The 22,307-nt window shown below is 31.0% G+C and overlaps 1 protein-coding gene across 5 annotated transcripts in view; it reads right to left on the bottom strand.

Annotated features, from left to right (window-relative positions):
• LOC139500012 (uncharacterized) overlaps positions 1-22,307 on the bottom strand; it is a 105,613-nt gene that overhangs the window by 27,267 nt on the left and 56,039 nt on the right. For 4 of the 5 annotated variants that reach the window (XM_071288707.1, XM_071288706.1, XM_071288704.1 and 1 more), the window contains one exon: positions 20,655-20,783. The gene's annotated coding sequence lies outside the window, so the exon portion shown is untranslated. Of the gene's footprint in view, positions 1-3,747; positions 3,858-20,654; positions 20,784-22,307 lie in introns of those variants that run through there. The other variant, XM_071288708.1, reaches the window with a different exon arrangement.

The following is a 22,307-nucleotide window of genomic DNA, read 5'->3' as shown; positions in this document are numbered from 1 at the left end:
CCCAGATGGACAGTCAAAATCATAGATCGACATAAACTGAAAATGCCATGGGTAAAAAAGACAAAGACAAACAGACATATAATAGAACACAATACACAACATTGAAAACTAAAGACCAAGCATCACGAATCCCACCAAAAACTGTGGGTGATCACAGGTGCTCCGGAAGGGTGACCAGATCCTGCTCCAAATATGTTGAATCTGTCGTGTTGCTCATGTTATTACAAACCAGGTAAATTTCGACCATGCTTTATGCAGTGTTCGCTCTCTACATTGCTCTATGTATTGGATATTTTGATACCAAATAGTTATCAAAGGTACAAGGATTATAATTTAGTACGCCAGACGCGCGTTTCGTCTTCATCAGTGATGCTCATATCAAAATATTTATAAAGCTAAATAAGTACAAAGTTGAAGAGCATTGAGGGTAAAAAATTCCAAAAAGTTGTGCGAAATACGGCTAAGGTAATCCATGTCTATAAAAATGATGATATGCTCTGTGCATAAAACGTATTAATGTAAAGAATTATAGATCGATGTTTTTTTTTTTATTTCCTAACAACATAACATGCCTAAGACAGAAAACAAAACGCAAAGAAATCAAAATTCAGCAACGGAACATATTTGCTGTCCATGGATAGGGGACTAGGGTACCGTGATAGAAACACATACAGTTAACTTATATATGACACGTGATAATGTAAAATGCATGTGTTGATATGACATGTGATAATGTAAAATGCATGTGTTGAACGGATTTTAAATGTCATATGATCAATTTCTCTAGTTAGGTGACACGTGATAATGTAAAATGCATGTGTTGAACGGATTTTAAATCTCATATGATATATTTCTCCAGTTATGTAAGACTTGTGAGATTTGCCAAGCTCTATGGGTTCTGAGCAACGATAATCAATAATTTCATTTCAATTAATTATTTTGTAGTTGAATTTGTTTGGATAATTAAATGTTTGTTGATTTAAATGGCATTATCAATTCCTTCTGACAATAATAAAAATAAGAGTTGTCATTATACTTTACAGACATAGGTTGAAACAACTAATTTGAATGTAAGAAAAGCAACTAAGAGATGTTCGCCGATGAAAGTAAAACGATATTGCCCGATTTTCAGAAATAAACAGTCTAACTAATGAAACTTACTTTATATCATTTATATAAAAAGATTGAACAAGTTAAGAATGATGACAGTTTGACATCGAAATGGCTAGTAAAGAAATTTTTTAAATCATCATAAAACAATTCTAAAATCACTACGCTACACAAAAACAAAATGTGAATTACATTCATAAACAACAATACATAATTAATTTTGATATCCATATACAATGAAATAGTATATGATAAAAAGGGAAATATGCGGAAAACAAAGATACGGAAAAAGGAAAATCCGAATTATACTAGAAACACGATGGGCACTTTGATCAATTGAAAACATATGCTACGTGTATGTTATCTGTAACCTGAATTCTCTGTGAGCGTCAATAATCTCATTACCACTTTTATACAAATATTTAGAGTGCATTTTATGTTTCGAAATCATTTATGGAAGTTTTCACCTCTCTATACAACAAAACTATTATATATTGTCTACCACTTATTTGGATTTTGCAAAACAGTAGTTTACAAATTACATAAAAACACGGGATGACCCTTGATCCATACTTGATACCATTTCTTTACTGAAACCGTAACAGTATTACAACATTTTATTTAGAAATGCATATTTCCAAATGGTTGTTCGTGTAACATTGTGCAGTGCAAATATACATTGATCTTACCGAAAACATTTTTTTAACAACAAACTGTGTGATCAGTGGCAATCAATTATTAGATTTTAGAAAACATGTTTTGAAATATATGTATTACCAACAAGGATAGTTGGTTTTTGTATAGTTAAAGCATATGAAAATAATAAAAGTTTTTCTTTCTAACTTTACATAACCTTGAATCGTTTAGACAGATGTAGACTAAAGTGTTTGCTTTAGGATGTGCTGTTGTAGTCCCATCTGTCATTGACAGATTGTGCAAGATTAAAAAGACTTAAGACCTCATATTTCCAAAGGTGAAGCTGTGTAGGGTTTTATTGATTTTATCAAGTGTAAATTGTGAGATGTTGTCGGATAAGTTAAAAAGACAGGTAGATATGACACAATTGCCAGTGAGACAATTCTCCACAATAGAACATATGAGACAGAAGTAAACCCTACGTCCTTAAATAATGGCAAAACCCATACCGCATAGCCAGCTATTAAGGACCCGAAATGACAAAAGAAAAAATCACCAAACGGGTAAACTAATTACGGCCTGATTAATGTACGAAATAATGAATAAAAAACAAATATTATATACGACAACAAACGACAACCATTCATGATTTTATCGATTGATATAGCAATACCAGTAAAAAATAAGCAAAACAAACGTAAAAACTCCTTTCGTATGGTTGTACCATTTTTCAAATGTAAGCTCGTAACCTGTTGATATTTTGTAAAGTCCCCCTTTTCTTTACGTATACATTTTTACAAATGTATTACATTTCACAGAAATAATAAAATAAGGGTTTAGAAAAAACACTTTTCTACAGTAACAGTGTTTTTTGCAAATAATAAGACAAACGCAAATGATCGTTAAAACGTACGATTTCAACTATTGCACTCATACATGTAGCTTCAAAAAACACTTTGACCCAAAATATATATATATATATAAAAAAATAACAATTACATTTTTTTGCAGTGGATATTTCCGATTCAATGTACAAGTCTTCATCTAAATTCTGTGTCATAATTTTGCACAAACATAATAAGTAACTGGATACTTTTTCAGACTGTTCATATATATTAATTTCAACATAAACAATTAAAACATTTCCCCTGAATTTGATACATGTATGACACGTTTTTTGTAGATCAATACCTAACCCACATTTCAATTTATTAATATATATTACAAAATGTACAAATATATTTAGCAAAGAACAGCTGTTGAAGATGAACGTATGATATTGATATAACAATAACATCCTCATATAATCATATTTATCTTTTGAAAAAAACACATGGTACAAGACAATTATGTTGTTGAAAGGTGCATAGCTGTCGCCAGAATTAGCGGTATTATTATAATAAAAGATCGCAATAAACAATCACAATCATTTATGATAAACACTATTGATTTGGTTAAAAATTTCAATAATGTTTCGAGTGTAAAATATTTTTTAAATAAACATGATTACGTAGTAGTATATACAATGTAAACAATTTGAACATTTTCTATTAATAGATAATATTACGTATGTTTATAATGTCCACGTGCACACACATTAAATTTTTCCCTCTTCATTTTAAGGAACCGAAAATACTTTTGCAAATTATCATAAAGTCAAGCCGTTTTTATATATATTTATCAAACGAAAATTGTTATAAAACGTGTACAAACAAGAAAAATATGATTTCAAGAAAGATGAATTTACCCCATCCAAACATTCTCACCTTTTTCGTGATTCGTTATGTATATATCTTTATGTTCTGTTTTTAGTTTTATATTAGATACATCATCAATAGACACTTCTGTTTACTCGTCTTTCTCTACAAATTATTCAAAAAAATAAAATTGTCATTGAGTAGCAAGTCGTTTACGAATTTAAGGCTTTATCAAACAATTACTACACAATAATTTATGTGTATAAGAAATAACCGTTATAAAAAAAATAATAATAAATCCTACCTGCCGCTCCCAAGAATCAAGCACCTGTTTTGAGATCGTTATATATTAATACGTCATTATAATTCCAGGTATATTGACAGTTATCATACAGCTGTTCTTGATGAGCAATCATATCATATGGACAAGCAATATCAATTTTACACTATTCCCAATAATCGATGACATTTTGAATATGTTTTATGTAGTATTGTTGCATTTGCCATTGTTGTTTTTAGTAAATTCAATCCTATTTTGTTTTGTAACGAAACAAAGAAAAATATGGACTAATTAATTAAAAATAACAAATATTATATGTCATATTGACATTGAAAGCAATAATAGTCTTCCTCGTTTGAGCATACGCATCTTTATGCACGATATTCAGAATAACCATATATACAGAAAGAAAATAAAAAAGGCCAAAATAAGTTAGCCATTCGTCGGAGAAGAAAGCTAAAAAATGCATAATAAACAAAACAAAACATTGTCTTGTATTGGTGTAAGAGACATGAGCAAACCTAGAAGTTCAATGTAAATGTCACTTTCTGTTGACATTAAGCATTATACATTGATGTCATCGAAATGGCACTAGTAAACAACTGAAAATAAATTAACTTAGAAAAAACCTCATCAAAGCTACCAGGCTTTTTTATGAAACAAGACGCGAGTTTCGTCATCAAAAGATTCACCAGTGACGCGCGAATAAAATTTTCAGATCAAATAAGGTATGAATTGAAGTAGGTTCAATAGTGTTATTTTTTTCTAAGAATATTTTTTTAATATCATTAGATTGATATTTTGTGCATACACATATTACATCTTTAATCTTATTGTTCATAAAATGCATTTCTATTAGATGCAAACTGCTATTTTTTTAATGTTAATATGATTTTTATTTACTCATGTATTGGAGCGACATGTAGCAGTTTACATGTGAAAAAGGATATTTTCAACGACAGGTACATTTATAATTTGTCTATTAGCAAAACGACAGGACAAAGTACATATTTACCGTTTTAAAAGCTCCGAACTAACAAATGTAATATACTGCATTGAAATGCTTTTTTTTTTTTAGACAAATCGCATACGAAAAAACTCACATATAACTGGAGTTAAACTTCAAAATGGTAGTTTGGCATATATATGTATTTTTTTAAATGTTAATATGATTTTTATTTACATAAGTATTGAAGCGACATGTAGCAGTTTTCATGTGGGAAAGGATATATACAGTGACAGATACATTTATAATTTGTCTATCAGAACACGACAGGACAAAGTATATACTTACCGTTTTAAAAGCTCCTAACTAACAAATGTAATATACAGCATCGGAATGCATTTGTTTTTTAGACAAATCGCAACGAAAAAACTCACATATAACCGGAGTTAAACTTCAAAATGGTAGTTTGGCATTTATCTTAAAAGAGAAAATCATAATAAACACGTCTTCTAAGTTGCTTGTAGAATAAATTAAACCTAAAGGGAAACCAGGTACGAACAGGACACAGGACGCAAAGACGTATAACCTGGAAAACAATAGGGTTTGCATTGTAACAATTTTAGGCGGAAAATACAAACATAATTCTTCAGACAATGTTCACATTTTTCGTAAGTACTGATACATACATAAACTCTTGCATCAGTGTTTTTGATATTGAGATCTTATTATATAAGCATTACGTTATTGAATTAACATGAATTATACTTCGATGACAATGCGTCTTTGTCACGACTTTATATAAAATAGCGATGCAAGTGGGTTTAAAGCTGTTCTTCCTTTTCGATCATCTATCATAATCAGAACAAATTTACATACAACAACGAAATAAGCCTATTACACATTGATTTTTTGTTTTTTTCTCTCTCACTTCTATGGCTTTATGTGATGGAATTGAGTAAATGTGTATGAAAATGCAATTATGAAAAAACAAACATGCACTATAAAAATTGGTTTATTCAATAAGTAAAATAGGTTTTACATATGATTTATTGATCAAAGTTAAATTTACACTATGGATTTGTGTACCAAGTAAATAAACCATAAGTGAATAAGTCTAGACAAGTGAATAGATAATTGATCGTTTTAAGTTTAAAACCATTCAACAAAATATTCTGATCCAACAAATTGTCTAAAAGATCAAACCCGACAGCATGTGAATCAATAATTTGCTCCAATAGAAAAATATTAAAACGCTTTATCAATGTTATGCATTTTTAGGAATTACCTTCATCAAGAACGTTTAAAGCTAAATAAAAATATGAAAGCCAAGGTTGTTTAAGATAGTTGTCAAAGGTATCAGGATTATAATTTAATACGCCAGACGCGCGTTTCGTCTACATAAGACTCATTAGTGAAGCTCATATCACAATAGTTAATAAGCCAAAGTACAAAGTTGAAGAGCATTCCAAAAAGTGCCAAATACAGATAAGGTAATCCGTGCCTGGGAAAAAAAAATCATTAGTATTTCAAAAAATTAAAAGCTTTAAAGAAAAAAGACATTTACACAATAACCAATTCCATCTGTGGTCAATTTTGTCCGAGAAAGTCTTAAACAAAAATTAATAATTTGACAACGGACAATTAAGATATTTTTTTAATCTTGGAAGTACCGATGATATGATTTCTGAGCTGATGATACCAATGGTCGACTAATAGTCGTAAAATTGTTTAGTCTTATATCTTCTTTTATACCCAGACAAAAGCGGAAATATTGCTCGATGCCATGAACCCCGACTAATTAGATTTATTTAGCACAATAATGAATACTTTCGTTTGACGAGATGGGGCATTTGATTTTGCCAATCGATAACAGACTTGCTGTTTTAAATTTTCCTGGTATTTTGGTTGGTATTTTTTTTTTTTTTAAATTGTTTTCTTTTTTGCAATGAAATTCTATTTACGCTTATCAATATTTGATAGCAAGGCATACAGTTACATACTGCATATATTAAGATATGCAAATGCAATCAATACTTGAATAGGCAGCTTTATACAAGTCATAGCTTTAATCTTGTGAACCCTTGAATGAATTAATCTTGTCCACTCATGACTTCAGTTTGATATATATATATATAAGTGACAAAAAGATATTGTTTGCTTTTCTAAGGTACATGTGTTCTCATATACACTATCGTGCCCAAAATATGCAGGAGATCATAATTCAGGCTCTATTTAAACACTAAAAAAACCTAGACATGCAAAGTAAACTATGGAATAGCTTTTCATATATTTTGGAAGCCTCTAATTATTGGAGACATGAGCCTTGAATAGCCATTATTTATCAAAATGGAAACATAAACCACCGAAGGCAAATTGAAACTCACACACCAATATAATTAAGCTTCAAACATTAATTTAAAAATAAGAGTAAATCCAACTGTACATATTTTAACTACATTATATCAAATAACACAGGTTGTTGTATCGCAGCCGAGAGTCGGGACTACAACTTTAATATTTACAACTACTGTAAACCAACTTATTTTCGCGGATACTTTATTTCGCGTTTTACCCTTTCTTGACTACTTTGCGGCTATTCAATTTCGCGATTTTCTGATTACTTGATGAAGTTCAATAAGGAAAGATCAAATTTTTAACATATTCGCGACGATTTATATTCACGTTATTTTTCTACTCGCGAAAATCGCGAAAATAAATCGCTCGCTAAAATAAGTTGGTTTACAGTATTCATTAGTGTAAGGACGTCTAATTTATATAATTATGCTTTAGTAATCAAATCATGCGGTAAATATAACATGATAATATTTGTTTGCAAATGCAAAACATTCAAGATAATTGTGTATCAAATTACATGCATGCAGTAGCTATTAAGTTTCTCAAATTTGAACTACATTAGAACGTAAAAATCTGAGGTAAGCAATAATGATACCTATGAATATTGAACATTCTATATTGAACCGGTTTCACTTTAGGATAAAAATGATATGTTTATCGTCGAAGTCGAAGATATATTGCAATGATGTTGAAATAATTTGATATAAAACGGTAGGGTTCCGTCTTAGCCAGTCTTACGATAAGAGTCTGATGACTTCAGTCCAACATGCTGTTTAATGTAAGTGACATCTTAAAATGCAAATCGATATACATAATGGCTTTAACATTTATAACATAATACGTTATCAAAACTTGCAATATTAGTCTTCTTTGATTTCGAACCAAATTAAAGAAAACTAAATTTAAAGCATTAAATCACTTGTAATAATAATATCTGTACTCTTAGGTGTTGCTTCTTTTAAAGAAAACATTTGCTTTACAAAAACTTTGTAAGAAGAAAGGAGTTCAGTAAAGTACTGATATGAACATGTAGTGAGCTTGTTGTTGTCTCATTGGCAATGATACTACATATTTTTATTTTCTATTGGTGTACTTTAACACATTATGCAGAGATGAATTTAACATATTCCTTTGATCTTTAAAAGAAGTTTTTGACATGCAATTTCATTTAACTCTTTCACATGTGTTTTTGTCAACCTAAAACGTTGGTCAATCTTGAAACATTGAATTTATTTTTAGGGGCGAATATGAATTCCATGGAACTAAATTGCCAAATACAAAGTTTAAATACTGATGCTTTGTAAAATTATGTTATCTAATGGCACATCGGTAAGATGTTTCTTGCGTGGCACTTGCTGACTATAAAGTGTCGTTGAATACGTACATGTATCAGCTGAATTTGTGAGTCGTATTTTTTATAGTATTTAAAGTGTTATATATGTCTCATATGCTATATATTTTGTTAGGCTATATGAGACGTTTTTGCGAGAGGCAACTTATACCAAAGGGATATTCAATCTCAATAATAAAATTAACGGTACCAATTTTCTTGCACCAGATGCGCATTTCGACAATACATGTCCCTTCAGTGATGCTCATGGCCAAAATATTTGAAATCCAAAGCTTATATAAAAGAGGAAGAGCTATAATCCAAAAGGTCCAAAAGGTATAGCCAAATCCGTGAGAGGAATCAGAGCTTTGCATGAGGGAGATACATTCCTTTATTTATAATAATTTCTATCCTTTTGTAACAGCAAATTTTAATAACACAAACAATCCGTATTTTCATGCCAGTACCAAAGTACTGGCTACTTGGCTGGTGATACCCTCGGGGACTAATAGTCCACCAGCAGAGGCATCGACTCAGTGGTAGTAACAAAATTAACGGTACCAATTTTCTTGCACCAGATGCGCATTTCGACAATACGAAAGGACAACAGTTTACACAATGTTATATAGAAACAGACTGAGTATCACCGAAATAACTGTACAAAAATAACACTACTATTACATCAAAGAATTAAATATTAGCTGTGAAATATAACACAATTTTAATCTCACTAGATAACATTGTTAAATATGTCCCAAACTTAAATATTAATACTATCGTGTACCGTTATAGTAAATTATCCAGTAGCACTTCGAATCCCGCCCTCTATTAAAGTCGGATCATTTCTTTGATATATTTTTTCAAGAGGCACTCTTTCTTAGTGAATATAAGTATTTGCAGTTAACATTTAGCAACCAACACACAAACAAATGACGAAAAAACACGTTTAATTTCAGACGTAATTTGAATATTATTCTGTTTTATTTTCATAAGGCTCTTTGCACGATAATTAAAGAAGGTGCAAGAAGATGAATCGTAAATGTAGCGATATTTCTCATAACACGGTTTATACACTTTGGAAGAATAAAGTTATATTTTTTTTAATATACATTTAGTACATACGTTGACTCAAACATCTTTCAAGTCAGGGGCAAATATTTGTAGTATTTTCAGACCGAGAATAATTATATTTTCTTACAGTATCTAAAGTTGCTTTTGCATGTTCTAATTGGTGCATGGTCTTAATTTCTTTGTTATTGCTACTAACTGAACAAACCACTTTATAAGATTGGTGCCCTCGAAGCATTTTTATGTGCTCTCTTTATCAGGATCAATCTAACCTTATCATTTGAAAGCTAATACACAAAAACAATAGAAAGTTCTAAGTAAAACAGTATTTTACCAATATGCCCTCATATAAATGGAGAGCTCATCCCATAATACCATGGGTATTATTACTTGATTGGAAACAAAATGAAAGCATTGAGCTAAAACCAAAGCTATTACAAACGAAGGTTTATCAATAAATATGTAAAAAGATCTTATTCTCCAGAGACCTATCTGGAATGGTGATGTTCAAAACAAATTATCGCTCTTTATTGTTACTTTAATGAGACAGAAAAGGAATTTGTCAATCATGGCGCTAAGTAATTACAGCTAAATATATTTATTGTTTCTAAAGAGTTGTCACAGCAAAGAGTTCAAAATAAAAGATTGAAGATAAAATGCGTGGTTGCTCTTGGTGATTTCATTCCAGGATGCATACATATACAGTCGCGTTAAATTGAAATTACGTCTAATTTAATGTAGCGTATTGTTAAAGTTACACAGCAAATGATATATATTTATTTAATAACTAATCAAATATTTATCATATTTACCTAACCGTATGATTACATGATCGTTAACAATAGGTAACTGCAAAATATACTTTATTTATCGCGTGTAACATTCAAATAGTTTCAGTATTCATGGTATTATAGATTTAATCTGCTTACGACATATGAACTGGTTGCTAATTAATAAACTTCAAAGACAAAAACCAAAGCTATATGCAGCACACTATCTTTAACTTTCTGTTATAACTTTGTTAATCAATGCTCTCAATGGCGCATTAAATTGTCATGCAACGACAATCTTCCATCGTCTAAAAAATGTAGTACCAATATTTAATGAAATTCATTCAACGCATGTTGATAATATGTTTATAAATTCATTCAAGTCATGTTAATAAATTTAACTTATTTATAGATTCATTTAATTCCTTCAATTTATTTTCAATGCGTAATCATAATAAGAACCGTCGCAAGCATGATGTTGCGTCAATTACAATTTTGTTTTGAACGATATTTATAAATGTAACAAAATTTATTTTATAAATAAGATGAAAACGCTTTGAAGATTTGTCAACAATACTTTTGTTTGGTCCAGCTGTAAGACAAAAAATTGGAAATTTAAAGCAGCAACTGTGGGAGTACTGTATTTCTTTCTGGGCAGACCAAGCCAATTGAAGTATTCTTTGATTCGTCCTGAACATACATGACTTTTAAGGTCAGACTGGCATCAAAAATTCAATCAACCAATCAAAGTATGTTAACCAGGCATAGATTTCCTTAGCCGTATATGGCACAACTTTTTGGAATTTTGGATCCTCAATGCTCTTCAACTTTGTAATTGTTTGGCTTTATAAATATTTTGATATGAGCTTCATTGATGAGTCTTATGTAGACGAAACGCGCGTCTGGCGTACTAAATTAAAATCCGGGTACCTTTGATAACTATTAACTAAATCTTACACTAAAGTAATAAGTATGTTAACAATCATTATTGTCGGATATACCATATTGATGATTTATTGATCAAAACTACTTAGTATGTTATTTGTTCAAACAGTTTGTATAATGAGAATTTGATGCTTTAAAAAATAATTTTAAAACCATATCATCGAAAAATGTAGTTCTCTACATGAAAGTTTAAATCGGAATCAATTCGAGAAGCGCTTTCAAAGTGATCCGTAAAATTTAATTCCATTTATTGTACATATAGCAGCGAAACATTGGAGGAAAAATCAGCAGGAAACCTAGATAGCACATCACTGCCGTTTGAAATCAGATTAACTACGGATGTCAACGCTCTTTGTTGGTTGCTTTAACTAAATTTTCTAATTCTAATTCTGTTTCGTGCAAATATATTTATATTAAGTTCCTTCCAGATCAGAATATTATTTCTTCAAAATATTAGCAAATATACTTATCAGCCCAAACAAACAAATTGTGCAAAAAACATTGACGGCTAAATAATACACGTTGTTTAGTTTAGACAATCTACATCGTGAAGACATATTTCCATTTCAATTGACATACATTTTGAGTATACTAAACCGTTGGCTTGGCATTAATCAAACTAGATATGATTATACATAGGGATCAAAATCTACAGCCATTAGTGTGATAAATAAGTTATCAAATCTTATGGAATCCATTTTCTTATATGTCTTTCGCGTATCATTTATCAACACCATTAAGTCATGTGACATAATTAAACTAACCGCATTTAAAGTTCTCATACGTTTATGTCACAAGATAGCTATATGTTCTCATTTGGCTTGAAGAAGATTTGGAATTGAGTTATCGAGTTTCTTCCAAAATAATTGCTTTAAGTATATGGTTATCACATATATCATAATGTAATAATACTATCAAATTATCACAGTTGTTTACTTCTATGTATGGTGGTTTATTATAACGATTTCTCGCCTTGGCAATCATCCCACACCTTCATATTTCATATTGATAAATATAAGTATATAATCAATACAAATACATTCAAGACAATACCATTAGAAAAAGTTTGGCAGGAATGTATTGTTTTCATCAGTGCATCGGTACTGATATGATTTATATCAATTATTTTTAACAATTTTCGTGACCATTAATAAATTAGTAGATTGTTAAGAACCTTTGGTTCCTACATGTTCTCCCCCACGTAAAGATGAATTTAAAGGAATTTGGCAATTCTGTTTGGTCCCCTTTGTCATTAATTTTAAGAAAAAAGCTACTTTTATTTTGACGTTTTTAAACATCACTGACTTCATATATTTCGGAAAGGGCATTTATGGTGAATGTGAACCCAGAAAAGCATATCAGAGGCGTCAAAGTTATGAAGTTGTATTCCACTTTAAGAAGACAGTACAAATATGACGGTGCTTGCTAGTGAAATTTTCGACGTCATCCTACAGTCAAAGATGTACTGATTAATTTTTTTATATCGTTCTCTTTTTCTGTACATATTGCTGAATATTTATGTAATATTTGCTAATGGGCGCTAAACAGTAAGCAATCATTGTCATCATCATCATCATCATCATCATCATCATCATCATCAGTTATAACATGACATAAACACGATCAACGGGGAGAGTTATCGAAACCAAGAGATCTTCCTAAAAAAACCTATACCAACGATAACTTGATGCATTATTGTGTTTTTTAAAAATAATCGATGCCTGCGTAATGGTTGTAGCATTTACCTTGCTCTTTACGTTTAAACTCATCTTAAACGATTTCGAACTTGTATCTTAAATCAAATTATGCAAATTGTGAAAACATAAAACGAATATAAATGTTGGTTTTATCAATTTCAAGGTTTGAAATTTAAAGTTAAAGAAGATTCTGTGAACATTAATGGTAAAATTTCCCATCCATTCGTTAGGTACAAAATCTCAAAATTCAATTATAAACAACAAAACGTCACTTTCAGATTAAAGGAAGCAGTAACATACGGATGAATGACCACACAAAACAAAACATAATAAACTATGTGCACAATATTGAAATATTTTAAAATTTGAATGTTGCTTACTGTACGCCTGTACGATATATTCAAATACAAAACAAATCTCTATCACAGGAAATGACAAAGATTTAAACATGGGATTGATCTCGTAAGAATTGGTGTTAAAAGGGGACATGTTCGTGTACATAAAGCGAGACATCACTTTATTTGTAAGATATATACTTAAGCAAATTGAGTCATACTAAATTATTTTACCCAGCCACCCTTTATGTTTTTGGTGATGCAAAACAACAGAAGTAGCTGTAATTTGTTTTTGATGTTAGTTTCACATTATTTTTACCAAGTAAATATTTATCTTCTCATGGTGTCATTGTAAACAAAACAAAGATCTTGCTTGACCTTCATTGAATGATTTACTCTATCATCTGACAACTTCATTTAAAAACTGATGACTAGGGAATAACGGCACTGCAGTTGTAGAGCTTGAGTCGTCAATAAGCGATTTGACGGTTACAAACCCAGTTTTTTTGGCAAGGCAAAGCTGAGCCAGGAAGATAATGTTTCTACCTTCATATACAAATTGACGACAGCGCCTTTTCAACAACAGTATTGTAATTCCTATTCAAGATCTAATGGAAAACTCTAAAATGGTTCTTATACTTGTAATATCCCATATACATCCACTGGACTTGCGCAACGTTATTGCTCAGATTTAAAGGAACTGAAAGATCTGAACAAGTATTAGAACTGCAAAACAGATATTTTAAATTACATAACATTACACTAAACAGTTCAAAATTTTTATTTTACACCGATACGTTAACGGAACAGTAGCCCTTTTCACAAAAAATCTTAAGATACATTTTACTCTTAAGAGTAATCTTAAGATTTTTAGGTTTTTCACAAAAAATCTTAAGTAAATCTTAAGAGTAAAAACTATCGTAACTTTAAGAGTGCTATTACCCACTCTTAAGTATATATTTTACACCTAAGAGAAATCTTAAGAGAAATATAGGAAATTAAAATGGCTGCTATATTTCTTTTTAAAATTATAAACAGAAAAGCTTTAAGAAGAGACCTGACCGACGACCTTGATTTGTTAAATAATGGCAATTTAATTGCACGGTATCGTTTCCCAAAGCAGTCTATTTGGATTTAACAGACACGCTCAGAGATGCCATTAAAAGAACTCCCAACAAATCAAAGGCAATCCCTCCTAATATTCAAAAAGTATAACAACACAAATCAAACTTTTAAATGTGCAAATTTGGTGCTCTCTATCACGTCCGCTATGAAGTGAAACATTGCAAATTATGTTACGCCAATCCCAAACACTTACACATAAGTAAGACCCAAGTAAAATAAACCTATTTTCCAAAGTCTAAAATTTGTCAGTTTGATTATTGTGCACACAGTTTCAGAAATGGTCACATTTGGAATGAGATATGAGGGTACTCGGATAAAGGGGGAATTGTACGATGACCTGTTTTCAACCTAACTTTATTCAATCCACTTCAACTGTACATCTGCATACAAATGATTTCATGTTTGGGTTTTATTAATTAGAACAACAGTGCATGCTTTTCTGACTTAGAAATGTAGTAGATGCTTTTAAAGCCGGACATATAATTCCGAGATGAACCTATGTGCCTCAGTAGGATATGCTAGGATAAACAGTTAATGTTTCACATGTTCTGCGATGGAATTAGGAGTCTCAGTAGGATAAACAGTAAATGTTGCACATGTTCTGCGATGAAATTACGTGTCTCAGTAGTATATATAAACAAATAATATTTTACATGTTCTGCAATAAAATTATGTGCCTCAAAAGGATAACAATTAATGTTTTACATGTTCCGAAATCAACTTATTTGCCTCAGTAGGATAAACTAGGATAAACAGTTTTTTTTTACATGTTCCGCAATGAACTGAGGTGACTCAGTAGGATAAACAGTTTGTATTTTACATGTTCCGCAATACATTATGTGCCTCAGTAGGATAAACAGTTAATGTATCACATGTTCCGCGATGAACTGATGTGCCTAAATAAGATAAACAGTTTATTTTGCACATGTTCCGCGATAAACTTAAGTTTTTTAGTAGGGTACGTCAATAGTTAGTGTTCCACATGTTCTGTGGTAAACTTAAGTGTTAAGTAAATTCCGTCTATATAAAAGTTTCTTTCCGTTTCCGTTTCCGTTCCGTTTTCCGTTTCCGCCGTTTAGCAACACCCCTTTTACTTGCGAGTATTAAACAAGCTAACACATTTATAGTATTGTTTTCCGATTTACCCACTCATTACATATATAATCGTACATCGGAATTTGCCGGTGGTGTACTACATATTGATGCAGCGTGTAACATATATGATATATATTGTTTTCTTTTTCGTAGGTTTTGACAACATTGTATTGTAATTTGAGAATATTGGCAAAGGGGTGACTATAAGTGATAATCGGAAGTCGTCATTGCGCATGTGAAACGAAAGTGAAACAAGGTTGCTATGCAATTGTTTATCTTACGATTAGTCGTAAGTTTTTACTTAAGATAAAAAATAATCTTACGACCGCCTTTGTGAAAATGACTTAAGATTTCTCTTACGATACTCGTGAGATTAAATCTTAAGATTTATCTTAAGATTTTTTGTGAAAAGGGCTACAGAAACTTATTCACTTAAGATGTTTCCTTCTAAAAAAACTATTAATAAAACAACCAATTTTGTCGAGTAAGTTTTCGTACCAAAAGTTTTTTTTTCTATTCAAACAACTTTATATATTCGCAGTTTGGACTATCATCAATTCAAACATTGTCACTGTTAACGATCTCAATTCCCATTTGTCTAGACGCAAATTGACTCTTAAACACACCACGAAATTTGCCTGAGGGTTGTTTTACATAATTAACACCATTAAATAAAATAGCGGTGACGTCAAATGCAAAAGTAAAGCAGAGTCACTGGAGCTTACTTGCAACACAGAGGTTTTAGAGCAATCATTTGTATTTCATAACTAGAATCAAGCTCTCCAGTTCTAATTGTATTAAATTCAAATGAGAGGCTAAAAGTTAAATGTAACATTTTCTCTCTGATGAGTTTTTCCTTTGATAATATAGTGATATTACAACAGGATATTTCAAAATCGTGTCTGACCGATACTTTTTGGAAATTTGTATATAAAGACGTCGCGTACGGTGTTGGTGATAATACGGGTTTTTCTTTCTAGTTCGCCTTTATTGCATTTGTTAGAAGTTTCGGAATTGATAACTATATAAATGTATATATCAAAATGTGCGTAATTAAAAGTAAAAATGGAATATGTCTTAAAATCAATACTTGTATTCATTTTGTTACTCGAATGATCCCTTATAACACTGATTTGAGCGTGTAGACAAGTAACAACGCGACATATGATCAGCGTTGCTTTGAAGTTATTCTTGTCATTTTTTAAACTTTAAAAAAAAAAGTTGTACCCCTAGCAAGAGTAGTCTTTGGTGTTAATGGTGTATGTTTTATTTATGACGTCATCGTTAACTGGACGCGTCTAACCAGGACGAAAAGTTCACTTTGTTTTGTGGTCAAGCCAAAAATTGAAAAAAAAATATGGATAGGGGTGAAGTTAAGAGTGATTTTAAAGGTAATTCAAATAGATTATTCCGAAAATGATACATCTTTTTATTCCGTATATAATAAGGGAAAAAAATAAAAAAAAGTTTTGTTAAAACATTTCAAAAGATCGTGGCAGAATTAATGATTTTTTGAAAATTGTATTTCTGTCACAAAACCCAAATCTCACATATTTTTTGGAGCTCTTCAAAATTCGAACGAATGCTGCAGATCCAAACCACAATTTACATATCCACCCTTCCTGTGTCAAAATTATACAATAAATATACAACTTTCTATGTCTTCAATTAGTAAGTATTGTTTAAATTATGTCCTAAATTGTTCATTTTATTAAATCCGCTGAAATGTCACACTCGCCGTTTTCTGACGTTTTGGCGTATTTGTTAAGTGTCTAATGAAAAGTAGTAGGCAGTTGCAGTCTTTTCTACGATATGAAATTTTATTCAAACGCGAAAACTTTTTTTTTAAGTGTATGAAAAAAAATTGTGTCGAAGTTTTAAAAGAAAATATTGAAAAAAAAAATAAACGCGATCTTTTTGTTTTTGTCTAGTCAAAATGTCACAAAACGCCGTTTTTTACATTTTTGTTACAAGTATGATAAGTCATATTATACAATTTTGGAGGGGGAAAATTTTGAAATTATAATAGCAGAAAAAATACTATATAACATTAAAATCTACTGTTCAGGAATTTTTTTGAACCCATTTTCGATCACATGTCGGAAGTATTAACGACACAGTCAGCAACTTCTTTTGTCTAGTCATAATGTCACACCATGCTTTTTTACTTGTTTTGACGTTACGTTCTGTAAAACTTGACATGTAGTGCCTAACGTCGAAAATTGCGGAAGCCTTTACGTGCCATGCTAATTAACTTTTTCCAATTTGATAGAACGAATTATGAATTTGATATAACAGATTATGAATTTGATATAACAAATTATGAATTTGATATAACAAATTATGAATTTGATATAACAAATTATGAATTTGATATAACAAATAATCAATTTGATATAACAGATTATCAATTTGGTAGAACAAATTATCAATTTGATATCACAGATTATCAATTTGATATAACAAATTATCAATTAGAAATAACAAATTGTCAATTTCTCTACCAATAGTATGATTTAATTATAATAATGAGATTGGTTGAAACATGCGTAACCCAAATTGGCGCATTTTTTTGTGTATTGATTCATTGTTTATCTGACGTCAAGCGACAAATATGTCATTGAATGCTTATTCAAAACTTTCTTAACAGGTTTAATGTTTCTGAAACCCTCTCCCTCCCCTTTTATCTATTACTTGAGGCAGTTTGGTGACTAGTTTGAATTTTCTCTATTGTACATGGGACCCGGTGTCTTAGAACGAACGATTATAATAGAAAAAGGATCAATTTATATTGCACATTTTCAAATCAGAAAGAATGGATAGTGTGTTTCTAGGGACATAGGAACATGCAAGGATAAAAAATGCTGGCATGCTTCTTTATCAATGTCGATGGGCACATACAAGGAATAATGAAACATCCTTAAGTTCATCCTTGCATTTTTATGCCCCACCTACCATAGTAGATGTTCGTCCGTCCGTCCGTTCGCTTCAGGTTAAAGTTTTTGGTCAAGGTAGTTTTTGAAGAAGTTGAAGTCTAATCAACTTGAAACTTAGTACACTTGTTCCCTATGATATGATCTTTTTAATTTTAATTCCAAACTAAAGTTTTGACCCCAATTTCACGGTCCACTGAACATAGACAATGATAGTGCGAGTTGGGCATCCGTATACTTGGGACACATTCTTGTTCTTTATATATTTGTTTCAATATTTATTTTGTTTGCACAGTTTTTATTAGAAAACAAAGACCCATGCGCGAGATCTAGAAGAGAAAACCCATGCACAATCAGTACAATACTGTTGATAAAGTTGCAGTAGGAACTGATTTTTCTCTTTATCTTGTCTAGATTGTGGTGCACATTCGCCTATACATTGTATTTTTATATATGTTGTTGTTTGCAATTTGATGATAGTATCAAAAAAAACGTAAATAGCTGAGTGACAACTATAGAATCACTTTTATTTCCATGATGAACCAAAGTGAACATATACATACATACAACTTTAATATTAAACCAGCATAAATTAATGCTAGTGGTTTTAGTATAATTATTTAACTAGGAAAGTTTTCGCTAAAATGGGCTATCGAAAATACAGCTGAACGGATAAATTCTGCGCTAAAATGGGCTCTAATGTCTGCGCTAAAATGTCCCCTAGTAGTTTTTCGCTAAAATTATCTGCGCCCATCTGTTTTCTTGTCCATAGTTGAGATTAAATTTCTTTTTGTTTATGAAATTGGCAAATTTTATTAAATTAATTTTATTGTGGCTAATTTTGAATTTGCTTTCAACTGTTGATTCTTTTAACATTTAATACAGGCGATGAAACAAACGACTTAACTAATAAAAAATTTATTCGGAAATTATCAAAAGCGGATAAAAGAATAAGCCCTTGACACCATTTGCGAGTATGATGGTCTTGTGAAACAATGATAGTCCGTCGGAAGGGGGCGATAAATGACTGACCCGTGTTAAGAGAGAGCAATATCTCTTGCACATAAAAGTCACCCTTTTAGATTTCGAAAAGAGCAGGCTAAAGCTACAAGGAAGCACTCGCACCCTCAAAGTGGAAACGGATTAATATAAGTTGTTATAACTTGTTTCCCAATCCAATATAAGTAAATATGTTAAACTAAAAGAAAAAGCAGCAGAAAAGACAGTGGTTTAAACTTTTTTTTAAATATCCTGTTTCAATCAAAAGAAAGAGAAAAAATCTTTGCTCCAAGGGATACTAATTTAAATGAATATTATTTTTCCGTTTTAATTCAACTGTACTTAAAAAAAATATGTGCCGCTTTTGTATTTCGGTTCTATACGTAGCAAGTCAAGCAAACCGCTCATATAAATTATGCTGTATGATTGAGCTGCACGAAATAAAAAAAAAAGTACGACGTTATTTATACAATGCATGAAAAATAACGTCAAAATAACGTTACCAAAACTAACACCAACACCGTACGCGACGTCAAACTGATTTGCACCAAACATGTCATCTTAGGTTATGTTGAAATGGAAGTACTCTGTTGACGAGCTAGTCTGTATTTCGCACCTTGGTTTGTCGTGTCACGCATTGAATGTTTGATTTTGATTACATCCATATACATATAATTAAGAGGGTGTCCATGGAAAAACCAGGCAGTGGGTGGCACATGACATATTTTGTTTTCAAAATGTGTTCATCTATTTCATATCACAAATTAATTATTTCTTAAAGTTTAATTTTGTTTTTTTGTTAACTGCAACAAATTAAGAGAAAAAATACATAGAAAGCACTGAAAATTCATTGATAGGGGAGATAACTATTCATTTTGTACAAAATTTTGTTGCACTGTTAGTGAACTTTAAAATCATTTTCTGAGTCATCCACTGTTGATTCAAAAATATCTTTGTCATATATATCCTTTGTATGATATAAACTTTGCTTTGGAACCAAACATTCAGTGGGAAAAAATTATGTTGTGCCACCCATATCATAGGATTTGACTGATCTTTACTTGGACAGCCTCTTAATGCATTTACAAATGTATAACTGTACAATTAATTATTTTAATACAGTTAACTTTCACGAACCTGCACTTAAATTTCCTAACTTTACACAATATAGCAATGTTAAACCTGCATAATTCATCATACATACTAATGTTAAACGTGTACGCAATTCCAATCCAAAGCACAAGTTTATCTTATTCAATAAAACACAAAACATTAAATATATGGAAAATCAAATGTATTCAAGAGATCAGCAATTAACTTCTAGGTTACTTACGTTTATCTTCAGCGATATGACTTAATTCGGTTTAATCCATTAATAGCACAAAAGGTCAATGCTGATCTGTTAAATCCTATTCCAATTATAGTAAATATCTGAACAGCTTCTGTGTATCTTCTCTGTATTCTGTCAAATCAAATGAACGCCTGTATAAATTAGTATATCAGAACGAGGAAAACAGTCAATAACGTAGTTGTATTTTTTTTTTTCATTCGGATGTTTTATTATCGAAGGGTGTATATGAGGGGGTCTTTGCCGGCTTCGATGGTCGAGAGACCCGCGGTAGCACGTCCGCGTCTAACGTGCGACACCTCGATGAAAATTTCACCCACGTAAATTTTTTTTACCGAGGGTATAGTTTGCCGGCTTCGATGGTCGGTAGCCTGTGAAAAGCCAATATTGCTCCTTTTGAATTCCGTCTAGTCAACTTGACATACTCTGATTAATAAGATAAGTAATAAAGTGACAAAGGAAGTAAAAAAGTAGGTTTCACTATTTGATTTCCCAAAACACACTGTCCCGTAAAGTGTATCTTAATTTGTTGTCGAAAATAATTTATTTCTAAAACTAATGATTTTTTTAAATCCTATACTAAAGTGGTAACAAATGAGTTCGAATAATATAAAACAGAAACAGAAAATACCGTTTGACCTGAGCAATGGTAATTTCATTATTCTCTGTAAAGACTCATCAAAACTATGAACGAATGAATCAATTCTTCAACCAGACTAAAATCAATGAAACAAATGCAAATACTCATCAAAAGAGGTGGTATGTTCCAAGAAAATCATATTGTTACAGCAATTATTTGATATAAAACGTATAATTTGTATTATCTGTTTTTTATCTGCTTACTTGACTTTCATATTGAATGATTTGACACCTTTTTCCAATCGGCTGTCGAAAGAGCGTAGGAAAGGATGCTTAAATGCGTGTGTTATCAGGAATTTTCCGTCTCAAACATACACAAAAAGTATACTATTGACAATGGACTGTGATACCCTCTTGGGCTATAAATCCATTAGGACGGTGTTAATGAATTCTATTGGAAGTGCTTTATAAGAAGATATCATAAATTAATTTGCCTATTATATATCTTTTTCTCATGATATGCCGAAAGAAATCATATTGAGCTTGACTATACTTTTGCTATAAAAAATCGTCGAGTTTGTTAGTGCAATCAAAACAATCTTGAAACTCCAATCTTTGAAAAAGTAAAACAAAATGGGTTGTCTTGTCGAAAATTTTAAAGTTTTGAAAATTCCAATACTGTTTTGTTTCTTGGGATTCAGAAATTGATTTTTATAAAAGAACATGTGTACTCGATAAAAGCTTCGGAAGCAACTTCAAGTTGACTTAATAATACACTTTGAAATAAAGATCACAAGAATCATGTCCGTTGTTCGGATTAAGTGGAGTTGACTCTTGGTTTAAAATATATAATTGATTACTTTTTGTGTACATAAATCATTGACATGATTTTACTCAGATGTGTTCAATTTTCGTTAATTTTTACAATTTTGTTAATTTTTGCAAACTTGTTTTTTTTTACAAACTTTTGTTAATTTTCGCTAAAGTAAATAGAAGCAGAGGATGGACCTATTCAAAATAAAAAAGATGAAAGAAGTAACACCAATGACCGTCGGATGA

Source organism: Mytilus edulis, chromosome 13 (assembly GCF_963676685.1).
Source record: "Mytilus edulis chromosome 13, xbMytEdul2.2, whole genome shotgun sequence".
Taxonomy (NCBI): Eukaryota; Metazoa; Mollusca; class Bivalvia; order Mytilida; family Mytilidae; genus Mytilus; species Mytilus edulis.
The sequence above is the reverse complement of the archived record's forward strand: the minus strand, read 5'-3'. Positions and strand labels throughout refer to the sequence as shown.